Source organism: Tiliqua scincoides, chromosome 5, assembly GCF_035046505.1.
Source record: "Tiliqua scincoides isolate rTilSci1 chromosome 5, rTilSci1.hap2, whole genome shotgun sequence".
NCBI lineage: Eukaryota > Metazoa > Chordata > Lepidosauria > Squamata > Scincidae > Tiliqua > Tiliqua scincoides.
The window spans coordinates 40,813,006-40,833,763 of NC_089825.1; the positions used below are offsets into that span (position 1 = coordinate 40,813,006).

Below are 20,758 nucleotides of genomic sequence, written 5' to 3' on the forward strand. Positions count from 1 at the left end.
TGTACCCTGGCACAGAACAAAGTATGTAAATCCTGCTGTCACTGGCAGGACAGAGGCATTTATTGTCCCAGGAAGGCAAAACTTCAGAGGGAAGCTCCCACCTATTTTAGCTGGCACTTGCTGCTGGGATATATGCAGACACAGGAAGTCTGCTGAAGAATGATTGGCAGTACTAGAGGAGGGACTAGCATAGCTTTGCCATGAAGAGTGCCCTGGATTGCAGTGAAGCTATCTATACTCTTTTCTGCATTGCTTCCCAGAGGACAAAGTGAGATGTCTAGGTCTGCAAATGGCAAGTACCACAAACTGTTCTGAAAACAGATTTCATGATTAGGACACTAAACTTGATTAATCTTGACTTGGACCTATTTATAAATTACTCCAACTGATATGTGCAGCCTTTAGAAATAGTATCTGAGGGCTGTGTAATCTGTGTGAAATTATTCATTTCTTAATTGATGAGTGTCTACCACAGAAAACCCACCTCACAACATTTTTTTCACTTTCAAAAACAATAACAAGGAACTACATACTTACCAAAGACAAAAGATAATCTAAAATGATAGATTAAAACATGCAGATGTTTGCTCTTATTACGCAATTGGTAAACAGGACCTTTTAGGTTCCTGAACCGGCAAGTACAGCGGTTTTCAAAATTATAGTTTACATCTAACTACAGCAAAGAAAACATACATGTAATTATTATGTTATAGGAAATGCTGTGGTCCAGAAGCTGACTCCTTTTCTTCAAAGATCTGCTGCATGATACTGAAGTTAATGAGCTATTCTGCATCCTACACTCATAATTTTGAATGCAGAAACTGGGGTTGCATAAATAAAGTGGACAAGCTTACCCATATAATTGCATTCAGGATTATTTGCCTTAGAAACATGCATTAATATGTGCTGCTTCTCTCAGTGCTCTGTACTGCACTACAAGATGCTAGTTAAACTTGGAAATCTGATCACAAGTCACTGCTGCTTAGAAAAAACAATACTGCCATGCCCACCTATATATACATATATGATGTATGTGTATGCTTGTTTAATTCTAACATGTTTATTTATTTAAGAGATTTATATACCGCTTTTCAGATACTCAAAACGGTATACATCATAGAAATAAAACACTTGAATAAAAACAACCATTAAAACAGTTTACAATTAAACAATGATACAAGAGCAAATTAAAATGTAGAACAGCTATAACATGACATAAAAGCAGCAACAAGAATTAAAAAGGAGTCCCTAGGAAGTTCTTCCCTCCTCAAAAGCCAGGAGAAACAAATAGATTTTTAAACCCCACTGGTAGCCATGTAACGTGGGATGGTGTTCATGTATGAAATTGAAATTTATTCGAATAATAGCACAAAATTTATTATTAGTAATGCAATGTGTAACTTGACCACCTAAAGTTCACATGCCATTCAAGAAATAAGTAGGGTATCTGAAACTGATATTCTCTTTCCTAAAACTTACGTACTGTAGGATCCAACTAGCTATTCTCATAAATCAGCTAGCAAATGGATGGGGTGTGAAAGATCTCTCTTGTTTAATGTGACCTTTGGCTGTGCTTTCACTTGTCATAATTATAAAGTAGCTATTCTCAGGGCCAATTCATAAGATGTCTTATATTATCCCTGTAACTATCATAATATGTAGTTTAGGAAACATTTAATATAGTACAAGTAGTGGCAGTACATACTGATGGTATTTAGTATAGATGCTTTATACACGTTTTCAATTATCCTGTGAATGCATTTTGTAAAATTGCAGAAAGAAACTGGAATTTTTCCTTCAGGTTAAAAGATTTCAATAAGTCAAAATCTTCAGTCAGAGGATATGCATTGCTATTATATACTCAATCTAAAGACCTCAACTCATACTATTGCAAAATGGTGCTTTGTATCTGATTTTTATGTGCGCGTGACAAAGATTACTTCTAGAAGGCCAAATAATGGAAAACATAACAAAGGTGTTAAAAAAAAGGGGGGGTGTCACATCAACCCAGTGTATACAACTTTCATAATTGGGGTGGGGGGAGCACCTAACATTATCTAAAATTGCTCATATAATGCAGGAGACAGAAAAGTCATTGATACGAACTATACACAAATTTTTATCCATGTATATAAATAAAAGGAAACAGCTTCCTTTAAGGCAAGCATATGAAGATACTAAAGCAAGATACCAATTAAATATTCATACATTCAATATTTCAAAATAAGGAATTTGGATATACACATGCATAATTTAAGTTCTGTAGTGAAACCTATCTACAGAGGCCATTTCTACAGTATTTCAGTGGCATCCCAACTTGAAATGTACAATACATCCTTCACCATGCCGTGCTAAACTTTAAATTCTGTAGTAATTCATTTCAAGCACTAAACACAGAATAAAGGCCAAGCTGTGCACACAGTATGTTTATAGGAAAACTACAGCTTTGCCCTCATCATCATACTACACCTTGTATGAAGGAGATACCAAGTCACCCTACAAAGAGAAGTTGGATTAGAAAGTAACTAAGTTTACTAAATCAAAAAGTAAATTAAAAATCTGAAAAGTTATCTGCAAAACACTGGTAGCTGTTGAGGTCACAGCAGTAAATTTATACATGTACATACTCTTCTGCACTTGCAACTCCTAACTTACTCACATTTAAGGAAAGGATGGGAATTCATTTTGATTGTACATCTTTGTCAAGAAACCCACACAATCTACAAAAAAAATATGTGTTTAGAGGTACAAATGGAACTCATTTCTCAGCAAAACGGCTTCCCTGCCATCTTCTGCTCACAGTAGCATCCAGTGCCCCCCCCCTTCCCAGAAAGCAATTCCTGAGAACTGGAGCACTGTCTAAATAGGAAGTGGCAAATTAGAAGTGTTGTAACTGGATGGAGAAAGCAGCAGAAATTGGAAAAGCAACCTATGCAAATGAAACATCTTTACCCACAAGCAGGACACCTTTGGATTCCAAGTCTTGGAATACAAATGAATCCTTCTCCTCGTTTGCTTTTCATTGGCATTTGTCTCCTTTTCTATCTCTAATCAGTTAAGAGCCCAATCCTAAACTTGGTGTGCTGGCTTACCGCTGGCGTGCACAGTCACAAATAAAGCACATTTGCAAAGGTTAACACTGGTTGAGTGCCAGAGGTGGGCCCACCAAGCTGGGACAGCGCTGGTCGGAGGCTGGCAATTTGCCACCCAGCAGTAGCTCGGACCACTGGGTGGTGGAGAGGTGAGCTGGGGCGTGAGTTGGGGCATGGGGCAGGGAGAAGGTGTTTTGGGGTAGGGGGAGGTAGGGGAGGGCGGAGAGAGGGCAGGGAGGAGGTTTGGCAGTGTGGAAGGGGGTAGGACTGGTGGAGCTCAGCTCTGCTGGATCCAGAGCCCCATGTTGTGCCTCTTAGCTCGACATGGAACTCCATTACTCTATGCCCACTTGATAGCGGGCGCAGTTGCATAGCCCCGTTGTAGGACTACTTTCCTTATGTGGGAGAAGGGGATGGAAGTTCCCCGCCTGCCGGTGGCTGCCTGGTGCTTTCAAGATGCTGTGGCAGCCATTTTGGCATACCGGGCACCTCAGGATTGAGCTGTTTGACACCTTGGATATCATTAGTCATTTCTCTCCTCAAGATCCACCTCACCTGAGCATTCTACACTCTGCCTTAACCTAAATGGTATCTTCCATTGCCTTTTAAAATTATCCTCCACTGTATTTCACTCTCTATGACTGCTTTAAGTTGCACGTGCCCCTGACAAATGCCCGTCCTTCAATTCAGATACCTCATGCTGGATGGAGTTCTGCATAGTTCAAAGAGTAGGAATCTGTGTATGAGATCCCGAGTGTGTACCTCAACATCTAGATGCCTTACTGACAAGCTTGGAAAGCGTGCTGCTATTGCATAAGAGCCTGGCTTATATGCATCAACTGAACAGAGCTGGGGTACACCAGAAGGAAGACCTCCATACAGCATTGTGAAATCTGGATGCAGATGTTGACATCATTGAATAGTCATTTTCTGGATTTGGGTATGCAAAGGACTTCCACACCCAACCCTCTGCATATGGAGGCCATAGGTTTGGTTTTTGGTTTTCAGGAACAATTATTTGCATTACTAGTATAATGCAGAAAGTAGACCATAATAAGGTAGGAAGAAACTGAGGGAACCAGAAGGATCTGCATCCTTCTGTAGCAAAACACTGTAGTCATATTGTCCACGCATGGACTCACTTGCAAGCTAGGGCAGCTTCAATGACCCTGGCCTGCTACAGCCCCATCCAGGTGCAATAAGAGTTTGCATTGGTCCTGGATGCAAGTACCATCTGCTCTGTTCTCACAAGACCTTTCTCAAGGGCAGAGTGACTGGCAAAGATGAAGCCCAGACTGATGCTCAGCTGATGGCCATGAATGGGGTTGAAGAACAAAGGAGTAGCAGCCTAGGTTGCAACAAAATTCAGGTCCTGTAAGACTGATCAGTGAAAACCAGAAGTGAGTCATTTTACAACTGGGCGGGGGGGGGAGAAGAGGAGAGTTAGAAAAGAAAAGGTGGAGGGGGGTGGGAGGAGAAAGGGAGATATAAGAGAGAGTAGTCCAGTGACAAAGAGGTGAGTGGAAAGGCTGCCCGAGAGTTCATATAGATTATAGAAGGACAAGGCCTTGCTTCTAGGAGCCCAGGGCTTCCCACACTCAGTGCTTCCAGACTCAGGGAAATGGGACAAGGGTGGCAGAACCCCCTCCCAACAAGATAACTCTGAGGGCATTATACAGGCTTTCATCCTCACTCATGCTCTGCCTCCTTCCCTTGGACTGTTGTATAGAGGAAGCAGTGATTCCTGAAGGTGCAACAGATGAAGAGTAAGCTTGATACCCTAACCCAGCTCTATCAACCATCACAGAAAAAGGGGGGAAGCCCACACACATAGTACAAGATGGCATTTGCAAAGGCTAGTCCATTCAGTTTTGAGAGGGCTTAAAAAAGTTTTCATTATAGTTCTTATCAGCAAATGAGGTTCGGAAACATGGGCTTCAATTACTGAATGCCAGTCCAACAGTGAATAGTTGTCTATAAAAGTAAAAGGAATATCTACAGAAAAGTACATTAGTTGTGCGCATATTTAAAAGAAGACTTTCATCCTCACTCGCTCAAGGTTAAACCTTTTATCTTTAGCTAGGATAAGGAACAACACCAGTACAAGTGTGAACAGGTAAGTACACAGTCACAAGTTACAATGAGTCTGTAAAATGTGTACCTACAACAAAAAGTACATATGTGGGAGGAAGGGGTATCTATTGGTCTTCCAATGAATATAAACTTGCCTCAAAGCTAATACTTTAATTTTCAAGAACCAAATAAGAGGATGAAAAAGGAGAAAAAACTAGTCAGTAACAATGCAGCGTCGAAAAGCAATAAAATCAAAATTAAGTTATAAATAATTTAAAGCTTGTCATGAAGATGTATTAATAATTCATCAGATAAATAATTTACTAAATAATCAAATAAATAAATAATGAAATACATAAATAAATCAGCAAATAAATAATTCTGCAAAATAACCTAAACAATAAGTCACTAAAACAAATGACAGCCCTACAAAACTATAATGATTTTTCTAAATTCTGATAGTTTTAAATAAACAAATGTATATAAAGTAGATCAATCTCTGTTGGATAAAAGAATTTTTTTCAGAGAGATCAGTGAATCCCTGATTACACTGCAAAGGATACACTTTAAATTCTCACAAGAATGGAGCAATCTCTGCAAATGAATCAGACTGCTACTATATATTTTGCCCCTAACATTCTACACAATTCCTTTGCACAACTAATTTTTCATCAAATATACATGGGCAGCCTCTTTATAATATTCTTAATTCACATTCCCTTTCAGTACAGTACTTACAACAATACTGCTACAGTCCTTCCGTTTTCTTACTATCTTCTCCAAACCTTCAGAACTTTTGCTGCAGGGAAAAACAAATGGAGTAACCTTAATTATTACAGATGGTATTTCATTCATTAGTGGATGACAACATTATATTTGAAAGCACAAGAAAAGCTGTTTTATAATTCTAAAAAGCTACTTAATATGAAACAACCATTACAGTTTGCCGACTACCTAAAGTTTTCAGAAGTCTTTGGTGGAACGATTTCAAGCAGAATGATGTCTGTTTGTTGTATTTAAACTGACACACAATCTGTGCAAACTGGCGCTCATTCAGATACGAAGACAAAATGTGAGAAGGACAAAATGCTTTGGCTGACTTCTATATCTCATCCTCAATGCTGAAAGCTCAAAGTCCTTGGAAATACAAGGGGTTACCAAGTTTCCACTGCCTGAGCGCACTCACAATTTAAAATTAGAACAATGCAATCCACGTTAGGACTGTAACCTGGGAAAGTGGAATTAAGAACTCTCTTACAGTAAGAACAGTGGCATCAGCAGCAGCACTCAGGTGCTGCCTTTGCATCCAGAGGAAGAAACATCCGGCTCAGTAGGAGGCAAACTGAGAAATTTGCCAACACGTCAATAATAATGTCTATGCTATTATCTTTCATAAAGGCAAATATGTAAGCAGTTCATGTTATGTAAAAGCTACAATTTTATGCAAATTTAGCTGGACACAAACACAGCAGGATTAACATCTAAGTAAACATGCATAAACTAACACTCTAATATATTGTATTTGTGACTTTTTTAAATTCAATTTCTCAATTTTTATACATTTGCTTTAAAATGATTGCAACTCACTCCAAGTGTATAGGATGAAATGAAACAGATCATTAAGGCCCAAATCCTAACCAACTTTCCAGCACTGGCAAAGCTGTGCCAATGGGACGTGTGCTTCATCCTGCAGTTGGGTGGCACTCACAGAGCCCTCCTCAAAGTAAGGGAATGTTTGTTCCCTTACCCCAGAGCTTCATTGGCCTTATGCCGGTGCTGGAAAATGGGTTAGGATTGCACCCTTAATGAAGTATAATACGTTTCAAAACAGAAATGTGTGGCATGAGAAAAACACATACTAACGAAGTAATTTAGGGTTTTGGGGGGGGGGCATGGCTAAAGGAAGATATCATAAGTTCCTGCACTTTAAAATTTACTACTACACCAATAAGGGCCCAATCTTATACTATCCCAGCGCCAGCGCTGAACTCCAGCCCTGGGGCTGGGTGCCACAAACATACACGTATCCATGGGACGTCTGATCCATGCAGATACAGAAACCTTGGATATAGGAGAACCCTATAGGATCAATGCTCCATGACCACCCCCACCTGCATCCCTCTGCACCCATTGCCTTCCTTTTTTTTTTCTTTTCTTAATAAGCAGTTGCACACTAGGAGAAGACTAAGCAAACATTAACATAAGAAGAGCCACACTAGTTCAGGCCAAAAGACTATTTAGCTTCCTGTATCCCACAATGGCCCATCAGATGCCTCAGGGAACACACAAAACAACAAGTTACCTGCATCCTGGTGCCACTTCCTTGCATCTGACATTCTGAGGTAGCCTACTTCTAAAACCAGGAGGTAGCACATATCCATCACATTTTGTAACCAGTAATGGACTTTCCTTCTAGTAATCTGTCCAGGCCCCTTTTAAAGGCATCTAGGCCAGACGCCATCACCACATCCTGTGGCAAGAAGTTCCACAGACTAATTACATGCTGGGTAAAGAAATATTTTCTTTCCTCTGTTCCAACTCTCCCAACACAATTTTAGAGGGTGTCCCCTGGTTCTGGTGTTGTGTGAAAGAGAAAAGAACATCCCTCTATCCACTCTATCCTCTGCATAATTTTGTATGCCTCAATCACGTCCCTCAGGCACCTTTTTTCTAGACCAAAGAGCCCCAAAGCTGTGATCTTTCCTCATAAGGGAGGTGCCCCAGCCCAGCTATCATTTTGGTGGCTCTCTTCTGCACCTTTTCTAGTTCCACTATATCCTTTTTGAGGTGTGGTGACCAGAAGTTGATGCAATACTCCAGATATGGCCTTACCATCAATTTGTACAATGGCATTATAATATAAGCCGTTTTATTCTCAATTTCTTTTTTAAATTACCCCTAGCACAGAACTGGCCGTCAGGGCAGTTCCTGCTTCCTCTTAATATTCTGGTTGTGTCCCCCTAGCGTGCAAAACTGAGTAATATGAACTTTGTTTTTTATAGAGGAATTCCCTGTTCCCCACTAGCAAGTTCTACCACTTTGACATTATATTTTCAATTATTCAATAAAAAGTGACTAAGCTTCAATAAATAAAACACTTTGTACAACAAGGTTAAATCATCTCAAATCATTTACTTTCTAAGATATTAAAGAAAACAGTTTTTCAGAGCGAAGAACAAAGAAAAATGCAAAGATGACATTCCATTAAGTCATGACCAACTTCTTCAAGAATAACATTTCTATCCTGAAACTTTTAATTTATGGATATAGTGTTTTAAAACAGTTCATATATTTCTGAAAAATGTAAGCACAGGTGTCAATACTGTTACAGCTCTTATCTTATTGGCAGTACATCTACTATAAATGGGTTTTTGTTTATTTGTTGCATATAGCAGGATTAATGACACTAGAATTAGCTTACTCTTCTTGAAGCATTTATATAAAATTATTCTTGGTCTCTTCTTCCTTGATTTAGTACACCTTTTAAGATTATTTATTAATGTTTGGATATCTCATCCATCATCCATTATTATTGGTGTCGTAAATTAGAGGAATGGAACAAAGCACTGGACTATTCACTTTTTCCATATTCATCAATAAAACAATCGCCTTCCCTGGCACGCAGTGAAAGAAATAAGTTGGTTTTAGCTGTCAGAGTCAAAGAACTATCTCCACATAAACAACTTCTAGGGATAATTTCCAAAGCCTGGCACCATCAAATTGACAACCCCTGCTGCCCTCTCTCATCAGAGGGATAAAAGGAAGTTTGGATTGAATGAGCTTGAGGACTGCAGCATGGTGATAGTGAGAAAAGATTTGAGATTGCTCCACAGTTGAGTTGATAGGTGCAAAAGTGGGACAGGAAGGCTTCATAACAAGGCTTACACAGATGTTCAGGAGCTCCAGCTGGTGTGCACACATCTGAAGTTCAGAGCACCAGAGATCTGGCCAGAGCGGTTGGCAACCTTCAGTCACAAAAGACTATGGTATAAGCCTACAGCACCTGGTATTCCCAGGCGGTCTCTCATCCAAGTACTAACCAGGCCTAACCCTGCTTAGCTTCCAAGATCAGATGAGATCAGTTATGTGCAGGGTAACAGTTGCTGCACAGAGTGGGCATTGGAAAAAGCATTGGAATTGGAAAAAGCATTGCACAGAGGTCCATCAACCTCTGTGGCAACAACTGGGGTAGGAAAGAGGAGATTCAGATTACACAGACTATTGGAGGACAACTTCCACCAGTCAACCAGCAATGAGCTATCCCCTAGCTACACAGAAAAAATATGGAGAAATTAGATGATGTAACCAAATGTCCTCCAGAAATTGGGAAATATAATTCAGGTCTCAAGTCCAGCGTGACTTGGGGTTCCAGGAGTCTTCTTATCGCTGCCTCCTGCTCTTTTCCACACTGGATATAGCAATTAGTACTCACAGAAGCAGTGGAGATTAACTCCATGAGACACTAGATGCTGCTGCAAGCATGCTTAATAGCAGGGGTGCTCAATACGTTGTTAGGGATTGACAGGTCGATCCCGAGGCAAAATTAGTCGATCGCGGAGCCCTGTCTGTAGGCAAGCCGCAGTCACCCAGCCGGGCTCCCCCCCCCGGACTCTGCCCCCTTGCAGGAGCCCCCGAGCCTGCAAGGCAAGGCTGCTCAAGGCGCGCGAGGATCACGCTGGCCGCAGGGCAGAGGATCGGGGCCAAGGCTGGCCGGGCAGCTCCGGGCGCCTGGCAGGCTCCCTCCTCTGCCCCATGCTGGCTGCGGGGCTTCCTTGGGGGGCATCGGAGAAGGTGACACTGGAGGAGGAAGAGGAGGAAGCCGCGGGAGTCTGCAGAGCCGAAGACAGCCGGGGAGGAGGGAGCACAGCCTGGCAGGGGCGTGCCCGAGGAAGAGGAGGAGGCAGGAGCAGACCCGAGGGGAGGGGCTCCCCCCGCCGCCCACCCCCTGTGGGGCTGTCACAGGAGGCGATTGTGAGCTGCGCGCTTGGGTCACTGAGGCCGGTGATCCATGCGCCGCTGAGCCGGGGGGCGCACGGCACTGCTCGGGCAGCGGCCAGGAGGCGCTGCTGGCCTCAGGGGGAGAGCCGAGACCCAGAGAGAGGTGGGCACGCGTGGCAAACTTCGGGCACAAAGTTGGACTGGGGTGAGGATGAGGAAGATGGTGGTGGTGGGCTCCCCAATCAGACACTGGGGAGGAAAGTTCAATTGGGGGGGTCCTGGCTTGGAAAAGTCCCTGTTCCCCTCTTGCCTTCTTGCCCCACTCACTCTGTCCCCCCACTTGTGCCACCCCCACTTGTCCCATCCACTCAAGATCCATTCTCCTGGCCCTCATTCATCTATCCCCCCCAGCCACTTAAGCTTGAGTAAGAAGGATGGCTTGGCTAGACCACCCTAGTGTGCCACTAACGGTCCTCAGGTGTGCCCTGGGGGGTTTGGGGCAAGCTCAGGCATTACAAAGTAATTACAAGTAATTACAAATTTAAAATAAATAAAATGTATTGTTATTGTAAAATAAATAAAATATATTGTTATAAAATAAAATATTGTTTATTTATAAACAATAAAAATGTTTATAGTTAATTATGTTGTGTTGTGCAATATTGGCTCATGTGGTTATGCAAGGTACACCAACATACATTGTACACATAAATGTTATATGTTATGATGGCGCGAACATTGTAAAAAAACTCTGGTAGATCTCCAGGCCTTGCTGGGTTTCAAAGTAGCTCTCCAGCCAAAAAAGCGTGAGCACCCCTGCTTAATAGTGTCCATCAGGAAAATTCAAACTACTTTGCCTATGGTGGTCTTAGACACTAATGTGCCTTCTCATAGCAGCATCTAGGATAGAGAACCCCAACACTGCAGCTGCCAGGGCCACATCACTCAGTTTTGCTATGATTGAACAGAGCGGTATTATTGAAATATATACATTTTGTACATACCTAAGAATTTTCATAAACAGAAAAAAAATATTTACAGAATACTTGTAATATTTGCAGCCATGGGGTTTCTTCTTGTATCTTTCTCTCCTAGCAGGGCTCTTAGCAAGAGTGACCTAGGCCAACAATTACTTCATCCAACAGGAAGAATGTACATGGTGGAGGGTGGGTGGAAAGAGGAAGGAACGAGGGGCAGCATATGTGCTGGTGAGCATAATATGCCATTGTTTGGGAACCCCCTGATCTAGGGTATCCCTACCCCATCCCTGTCACTTCATAACCCCCCCCCCAACAAATGTTAGATATATTTCCAACGCACTGCCTTTATCACTGCCTTAATTTCAAAAGAAAGAAAGAAACCATATACATCCATACTGCCACAGATACATAATACCATATAATGCAATACAAAGGAGATTCTATCTACCAGTTAACATTTCATCACTGCCGATACCTTTACATTCAAATTTTTCTGAACACAACCGCCACTCCAAAAATTAATGAATTTTCCCCAATTAACATTAAAGTCAGTCAAAGCTCTCAATTTTCCCCCTCTAAATTGTTTTAGCACAGTTAATTTGCTCATGATCATAACCCACCAGCTTTTCCTGCACTTATCCTTAGATGGAACTGAGGCTGTTTTCCTCAATATTTAGCTAATAAAATGTTTGCCTTCTGTACATCAACAAATGATTGTAATGTATGAATTTCAATTTTGTACTAAAAATAATAAAATGGTTTTAAAAAACCTTACCCACTGCCATATCCAGTTACATTTAAACCAAAGCTGAGAAAGCAGCAGCAGATTCCATATGGAACTGTGGTTGAGTTGAAACTCCAGAAGGGTGTCTGAATACATTCTTTTAGGACCTGACCACAAGTCTAACTAAAACATGGGTAAAAAATACTTGGGAGTTGTAAAACTTCAGGCAGTAAATAAGGGTACTTGTGTGAAAAGATCTGGGAATTAATGCTGTATAAACAAACCCACTCTAGAAATGAAAACACTGAAATTTCACCAACAGTACTGTTTTCAGGAACATGCAAGGAGTGATCCTCTACCAGAATAAAGTCCCACTAAATTCACTGGAACTTATTCTCACATATGAATGCACAGGATTAAGGTTTTCAGTGATTACTAACCTTGCTCTACAATCATTTGTAGAGTGTATATTTTCTCACAATATAACAAGCTTCTATATAGCATTTTTTTCCCATTTCTAAACCATTTACACATTGAAAATTAATGGCATATTTTGACTAGAAAAAATATTCTTTTTTTCCAGTCTTGTAATAGCCATGTTGATAGGAAAAGATGTTACAAGTCTAGAGACAAAAGCACTTCTTACATTCCCCTCATTAAAATTAATATAGAATGAAGTTCTGAGGATTAGGGTTGCCAATCAACTGGAAAAATCTCAGCCCTGATCAGTTTTGAACATTTGAACCATCAGGTGCTCAATAAAGAAGGGAGAAAGCCTGTTTGCTCTAAATTGATGAAAGTATGATTTTTTTGATTTTTTTTAGAATTTGAATGATTAAGAGATTTTGTAGGAAAGCAAGTTTGGAGTAGAAACTTCCTTCCTGGAATGAAAACTTTATACTGGCTCTAAAAACAGGTGGCCTTTCAAGGCATGGACTTGAAAACACAGGCAACCCAATCCTATCCTTTCCTAGTGTCCAGTGCTACAGCAGAGCTGAAATGGTTACCACTGTATCCTATGGGGCCAGGAAAGCTGCTCAGATGTCCTTTAACAAAAGTTCTTGACCCCATGTTGAATTATAAAAGACCCAATACTTGGACCTGTGACCGCTTTTAAGTGAGTATAGAACCAAGTGACCGCTTTTATAGTGACCACTTTTAAGTGGATGTAGAACCAAGGAGACCAATGTTGGGTCTCCCAGCTCTGGAGGGAGCACAGGATACAGCAGCAGCAGAGTCTGCTGCAATCTCCATCCCCCTCCTGGACCCAGATAGCCCCTTGGGCCTTCCTCCCTCCCCCCCCCCCCCAGTTCCATCCCCTCCTCACCCCAAAAACCTGTAGCACCAGTCAGCAGAGACACTCACTGCTGCCCGCAACTCAGCATCGACCTCCTGGTGCTGAGACACAGCACTGCCTGGTGCTACATCAGCACTGGCCTGTACACTGCTACTGGCAGCAGCAAAGTGCCTTACAGCACTTCTATGATAGCTGGAGCCAGGGGTAGCAGCATACCACCAGCATTATGGGGGTCAGCATTGGCACCTAAGAAAGCTGTAATACCTGAGCAAAGAGGCAAGATTAATTTCACTAACCAGACACGTATACTAAATTTAGGCAATTCATAATTTAACTAACTGATTGAGAAACTAGCATGATGGATGTGCCCCAGCGTTTCACTCTGCTTCTCTCCAGCTATGGTCACAGCAGCTTTACCCTCTTGAGAAGCACAGATATCATGATAAGGCAAAGAGGAGCCTCAATTCAGTTCTGAATAGGCCTGAATTCACCCCTCTTTTTTCACTATACAGGTCACAAACAGACCACAACTGTTTGTTTCTAAAATGTTAAGATATTGTGTAAAATTCAACTGGATGCTACAGTATGCTGCTAGAATCACTAACACTTTGGAGGATCACTCCCTCCCTTCTATTATTACTGACCTTCTTTCATTCATTTTTTTTTCCTTTATGGCCCTAGGGGTCTTCAAATCAGTTTACATAAATACGTAACTTCACAATAATTTTTGTTGCTCCACATGTACTCAGGTTACTTGGACAATTTTGTGTACGGCTCTCAAATTTGTTTTTAGATTTTACAATTGTAGAGGCAGAGATGATGTGTAAGGAAAAGGAAGAGCCATGGGTGTGGGTGCACACTGCCCCAGCAGAGGTCTCCATGTAATAAACCCTGTGGAAATTCCTTGCATGCATCACAGAAACGGTATACTATTCTCCTTAACGGATGCATAATTCGCTTTATCGTCTGTATTTAATAGACTGATAAAAAGAACAATTAGAGAATCCCTTTTGACAATGCTGGTGTCTGATATACTACTCCTGCAGGCAAGATAATCCAGAGCAGCATGGATAAGCATGGGATGAATTTTAGTTGTATAGTATTTTTGTTAAACATTATTATTAAATAGTGTTATCCACCTGGGCCTCTGGGATAAAGTACATTATACATTTTAAAATGCATACTGAAATTTCCACCTGTTATAGCTGCTCCTGACACAGACAGTCTGGTGACTTACAATGCTGGATACAAAGGGAACTAGAAGAGGATTTTAAGATTGTTCTCGGAGATATTATGCTTCATCTCACCATGGAAGTGAAAATATGCCTGCTTCTGGTCTAGGGTCAAAGTGTTTCAGTAATTAACAGTACTAGAAAAGCACAGAATCTTTAGCAATCTGAAATTAGTCTCTGCCATCATTTTAATTATTTTATTGGCTTCTTTCATCATTCCCACTGTGGTCTGCAGAGGGTAAACTTTCCACAACCATGTTCAAGAGCCTAAGAAAATTCCTCTTAAACCTTTGAATTCATATTTAACTATTAGCTCTAACACCATATCCGTCTCATGACAGCAGCCAAAAGTGTTTTTGCATGATGTAGGAGCTATAAAATTCACAGTTGCTCACCATGTGCATTAAGAACATAAAAAGAATCCTGCTGGATCACACCAAGGATCCATATATTTCAGCTTCCTGTATCTCACAGCAGCCCACAAGATGCCTACTGCAGGAGCATTCAAGACAAACAAGATACCTGTAACCTGTTGCCACTCCCTCACATCCGGCATTCAGAGACAGGCTTCCTCTAAAACTCAGAGGCTGCATAGTCATCATGGCACCATCTCTGACACAAACCCAACTTGCTGCCATAATTGCACAGCACTGCCTGGGAAGCGATCCCCTTGCTATTGCATGTTACAACTGCCATTTGGTATCACTGTGAATACAGAATCATTTCCAGAACATAAGAACAGCCCCACTGGATCAGGCCATAGGCCCATCTAGTCCAGCTTCCTGTATCTCACAGCGGCCCACCAAATGCCCCAGGGAGCACACCAGTTAACAAGAGACCTCATCCTGGTGCCCTCCCTTGCATCTGGCCTTCTGACATAGCCCATTTCTAAAATCAGGAGGTTGCGCATACACTTCATGGCTTGTACCCCGTAATGGATTTTTCCTCCAGAAACTTTCCAATCCCCTTTTAAAGGCATCCAGGCCAGATGCCGTCACCACATCCTGTGGCAAGGAGTTCCACAGACCAACCACACGCTGAGTAAAGAAATATTTTCTCTTGTCTGTCCTCCCAACCCTCCCAACACTCAATTTTAATGGATGTCCCCTGGTTCTGGTGTTATGTGAGAGTGTAAAGAGCATCTCCCTATCCACTCTGTCCATCCCCTGCATAATTTTGTATGTCTCAATCATGTCCCCCCTCAGGCGTCTCTTTTCTAGGCTGAAGAGGCCCAAACGCCGTAGCCTTTCCTCATAAGGAAGGTGCCCCAGCCCCGTAATCATCTTAGTCGCTCTCTTTTGCACCTTTTCCATTTCCACTATGTCTTTTTTGAGATGCGGCGACCAGAACTGGACACAATACTCCAGGTGGGGCCTTACCATAGATTTGTACAATGGCAGTATAATATTAGCCTTTTGTTCTCAATACCTTTCCTAATGATCCCAAGCATAGAATTGGCCTTCTTCACTGCCGCCGCACGAAGATTCCAATGCATTGCTACAACATAAAAATCAACACAAAGAGCCACACAAATGCAATCCACTAAACCACTAGTTCCTAAACTATGAGCTGTGGCTCCCCGAGAAGCCACAGAAACCAGCCTGCGAAGCTGCAGAATTCTCGCAAGAACCCCGCTATCCTATACAATGTATAGGATTGTATCCCTAAGTGGGAACCAAAGCCAATGATCCTGTAGGTCAAGAGAACCACCAGTTGAAAACATTTGGGAACCACTGCATTAAACCAAGTCATTTTTTACTGTTTTTAAAAAACAGTAACTTTTAAATCTCTTGTACTTGAAACAATAAACCTTTGATCAACAAAGTAACACGCAAACCCTGAAAACAGCACATTAGAGATTTAACACTATAAATTGTCACGTCATACTAATTGCGATACTCCCTTTCTGACTACCCGCTTAGTAAATTTATATTGATTGCAATGACAGTGATTTGTTAATTCAGAGTCCCATTTAAATTGAGACTTTCCACTGCTGAAGTCAGCAGTCATGCCATTCATGCCTCCAAGTCTATGAACACACACCAATTTTCCTTCCTGGAAAGAATATCAAGCAGCCTGAAACACACAACTTGCAATGTTTGACTTCATCAAGTAAGTGCTTACTCAGCAAGCATCCAGAAGCATTACTCTGCTTAACTATACTAGCACTTTATTATCCATTTCACACAAGAATTCATAACAGTAACAAGTGTATTGCTTGACACACAGTGAAAACTTATGAATAACCTACAGATATTCTGCCTGACCTCTGTCAAATCAATTAATAATTTCTGTAACAGTGACAAAGTGTCAGGAGAAGAAGAAAACAAGGCAACGCAGAAGGAATCAGTCTGATATTTGAAGACAGTCTCTGACAAAACAAAATATGAAAGGATAGATAAAATATATATATACTGCAGGAAAGAAATTTTAATCTGGATATTTGTTTTGACTATACCATAAGAACACTGATGTGATGAAAATAATGGTGTAAATTCAAAAGATAGCATTGTTTTGCACAGAAGTACATATCCATTTGAGGAGAAAGAATACAAAATACATAACTCACACAATCTCTCTAAGTTATTTACAAGGGTCCACAAATATTCTCTTGGTTTACTAGCCAAGCATAGATCTGTCCCCAAACACCCTCCCACATACTTAGCAAACAGCTCCTAATTCAGCCTCCCCAAGCACTTCAAATTAATACACACTTGCACCAAATTATCTCCAAGGAACATTTCCAAAACACTGATACCTTGGGCTCAATTATTTGTGATTCGTGACTCATTCCAGTGGGAATGTACTAAGCATCCCTGTAAGCACATGAAAGGTGCAATTCCCTTTCCACTGAGCAAGTGCAGCCTGTTCTTCCCCAGGTTAACTGAAGGAGAATAGCTAACAGCCCTAATACTATCAACCCCAGCACGTTAGACTACAGTGGTGTTGAAATGGCCACTGCTATAGCCTATGGAGCCAGGTCAGTTGATGGAGGTGTCCTCAGGGAAAGGGTATGTTGCTCCCTTACGCCAGATAACAGCGCCGCAACTCCAATGGGTCTCCTTGGATCTGCGCCCGCTGTTGAGCAGGAGCAGACTTGAGGAGGCCTGTATCAGGCTGCCCAGCCCAGATTCTGCCACCATCTCCACCCCAAATCCGCCCCTCCCTCACCTTCCCCCCATCCTAGGAAGCCTCACTGCCATCTTACAGTGATACTAACCATCAGCGGCTTCTCCTTGGCATCCACCCAGTGCTGAGACCCAGTGCCCATTGGTGCTCCCTCCTTGCTGGGTGCCACAAACATGCTTTATGGCACATTTGCGACAACTAGAGCAAGCAGTATGTGCATACCCCCAGCACTGGCAAGTAAAGGATTGAGCTTAGAGAGCAATATTTACACTATGTACAACACTATGAGCTCCTTGGAGGAAGGGCAGTATGTATGTATGCATGTATGTATAAATAAATAAATAATTTCTCCACAAGCTTTAGTTCCTGCACAATCAAATTTAGTCCTGAGTTTTCTCAACTCTCACCCAGCAGGTCTTCACAGTTTAAATGCTGCTTTCCCCTATCCCAAATTCTCCAGCCACTGGCAAATTCATTTTTTGTATCCACCCAGAGAAAGGGTTTGTTCGTGCCACAGCACAGATCAACAAGAATCTGTTTCTCATCTTCAGGAGACGAGATCACTAAGCACGCTCTTTCCCTCCACAAAGAATGTCCACGCCAGCTTTTTATGGGAATCCAAACCTTCAAGACAGCTAGGTTTTTTGTAGGTTCATTTTCCCCCTCTCCCTTAATCAGTGTTGGGAAAACAACACTGAAGGACCTGGTGCAAAATTCTTGGATTTTTCCCCCTTCCTGGGATAGGAAACTGCTGCACAGAACCAATTCTCATACTAACCTACACAGAAGTTCACATGATCCCATCCATATTTAAAAAAAACAAAAACTTGCTAATCACTTACAGTAAATTTGGTTCCTGTGAAGGCATTTTATGCACTTGTGTTTTCTCTCTGTGTAAGCATTTTGAATGAAAATGGAGAGGGGGAGGTGACAACATCAGGGTGAAAGGGAAAGAAGGAACACTAAGCACCAAAACAAGTCACACATCCTGCAATCAACCTTGCTACTGATCTGCAGTCTCAATACTGGGTAAGGAAGCTCAAGCAAGAGAGAGACTTGAGCTGGCAAACAGGACTGTTTTGCAGAACTCCCAGAGAGTTTGGGAACTGCTGAGTTACAGGGATGATTTTAAGAGGATTCAGAATATACAAGCGTCCTCCCCCTTATCTATGGGTTCTAAATCCACAGTTCTCAAATTCCCCCCCCCCCCACCACCACCATGCTCATGACTCATCTCTCTTCTTTGCAAATGGGATATTTTTATTCCTTTTGCTTTGGAACAGGAAGCAGACAGGGAAAACTTAGACTCAGTTACTAAAGGACTTCCTGTTAGTGTTCTCACTATTCACTCCTGTAGCATTACTCTAGCAGCTATCATCTAGGTTCTTACTTCCTGCTTCCTGTTCCAAAGTGGAAGGAAGAAAAATCTCCCTTTTGCAAAGAATTTGCAAAAAAGAGAGATGAGTCATGGGCACAATGGGGGAATTTGAGTAGGGTTTGTTGCTATCCATGGTTTCTGGTATTCGCGGTAGCAGCGGGAACCTATCCCTGGCAGCTACCTAGGGACACCTGTATTATCCTGCTATGCACATATCAGCTCAAAAAGCTTGTCAGGCAGAGCAACTCTGACCTACACTTGAGCCACTGCAGGTCTTCTGCGTTGGCCTCCAACTGCACATTTGTGCCAAGCCTAGCGCAGATGCCCATACCGGCTCCCAAGGGCCAAATCCCAACCTTTGACCAGTAAGTTTGCAGAGGCCGAAGCAGGCCGGCACAGGGGAGGAGACTGGAAAGGATGGTGGGAAAGCGTTTTGGAGCAGGAGGCCAATGGATGGGGTGGGCCTGGGAGGGGGGTGGCACTGAGACCGAACCCTAAGCCCCCTCCTGGCCAACCTGGCGTTACTCTGGGATGGTAGGATTTGCATCAGCAATTTCGCTGGTAGCTGGCGCATGACAAGGGGCAAAAGGATGAATATTCCCTTACTCTGAGTTGTGCTCCACCCGGCCCCTACTTTGTGCTGAATACAGTGCAGGCAAGTCAGTCTGCCCATTCCAGCACAAATTAGGATTGAACCCTTAATCTTTAAAAATATTTTTCATTATAAACTCAAATGAAAACAAGTATAATCACAACAAAAATGTACAGGGGAGGCCCTGTATCCACGAATCCCTCCCTGGTGTGTGCCCCTTTCAGAGGCGGGGGGAACTCTACTCTCTTCACCTTCAGAGAGTCCTCTGAGGCCAGCAGAGGTTGCATTTGTCCGCCTGGCTCAGGCTGAACTTTAGAAGTAAAAAAATGTCACTTCCCTTCAGGGCTTCCCAGGTCCCCCTAACGCCTTATAAGGCATTAAAAATGTCACTTTCAGTTTTTTGTAAAACCGGAAGTGACATTTTTCCCCTCTAAGGCTCAGTCTGAGCCCAGCAGAGGCCATGGACGGATGTCTGCAGCCTCTGCTGGGCTCAGAGGACCGTCCGGAGGCAAGGACAGCAGAGCTCCCCTTGCCTCTGGAGGGTGGGAGTAGGTATGCCCTCACATCTGTGTATTCAGGTATCTGCTGAAGCAGGGGGTGCGGGAATGGAACTCCAACAGATGTGGGGACACCTGTAACATCATTTATAAAGCAAAGCAATCCTGCGTCTGCTTATATGAGAATAAGAGTATGCCAAGTTAAATTCCAAGAAGCATAGTGGGACTTACTCCTCAGTGCACATGGACAGGATAAGATTGTAAATCAATGAACACTTATTTTGGAAATCTTGGGCATTTCTTTCCCGTTGTTCTGCTCTAACACACTAAAGGCAGTGTACATCAATAAAGTTACCCAACTGCAATAATTATAGATAAAGAATGGCTAATTACATACAATGTCCGTTACAAGAGAGGACTCAGCAAATAAATCAACCAACAGCACTGCCAAAGGCCTGCTGAAATAACCAGCTCTTTAGTCAGCATCAAAGCACTATCACAGCAGAGCCAAGTGGATCTCCCAGGGAAGGGAATTCCACATCCTGGGTGCTACCAGAGAAAAAGTTCTTTCAAAATGCAATTACTTCTGCATCAACATCAAATTGGTTGGCAAGATGCCTGCTCAGCTTCATGTACCTTGTTTGTTTAGTGTCACTTGAGAATTTTTCTTGCACATCTTATGTGGCATATTTTGATGGTGGAATATTATAATACAAATTAGCATGTACTAAACTGAGAAATATCGCTTAAGAACTGGCCCTAAAATCAAGTGATAAATGCAGTAAAACCACAAGAAATGTGCTTCCTATTTCATTAGATTCTACTG

At 42.2% G+C, this 20,758-nt stretch overlaps 1 protein-coding gene across 4 annotated transcripts in view; it reads right to left on the bottom strand.

Moving 5' to 3' along the window:
- Positions 1-20,758, bottom strand: part of TBC1D5 (TBC1 domain family member 5) — a 354,766-nt gene that overhangs the window by 326,194 nt on the left and 7,814 nt on the right. For all 4 annotated transcript variants that reach the window (XM_066628542.1, XM_066628543.1, XM_066628540.1 and 1 more), the window contains exon 2: positions 5,904-5,964. The gene's annotated coding sequence lies outside the window, so the exon portion shown is untranslated. The remainder of the gene's footprint in view (positions 1-5,903; positions 5,965-20,758) is intronic.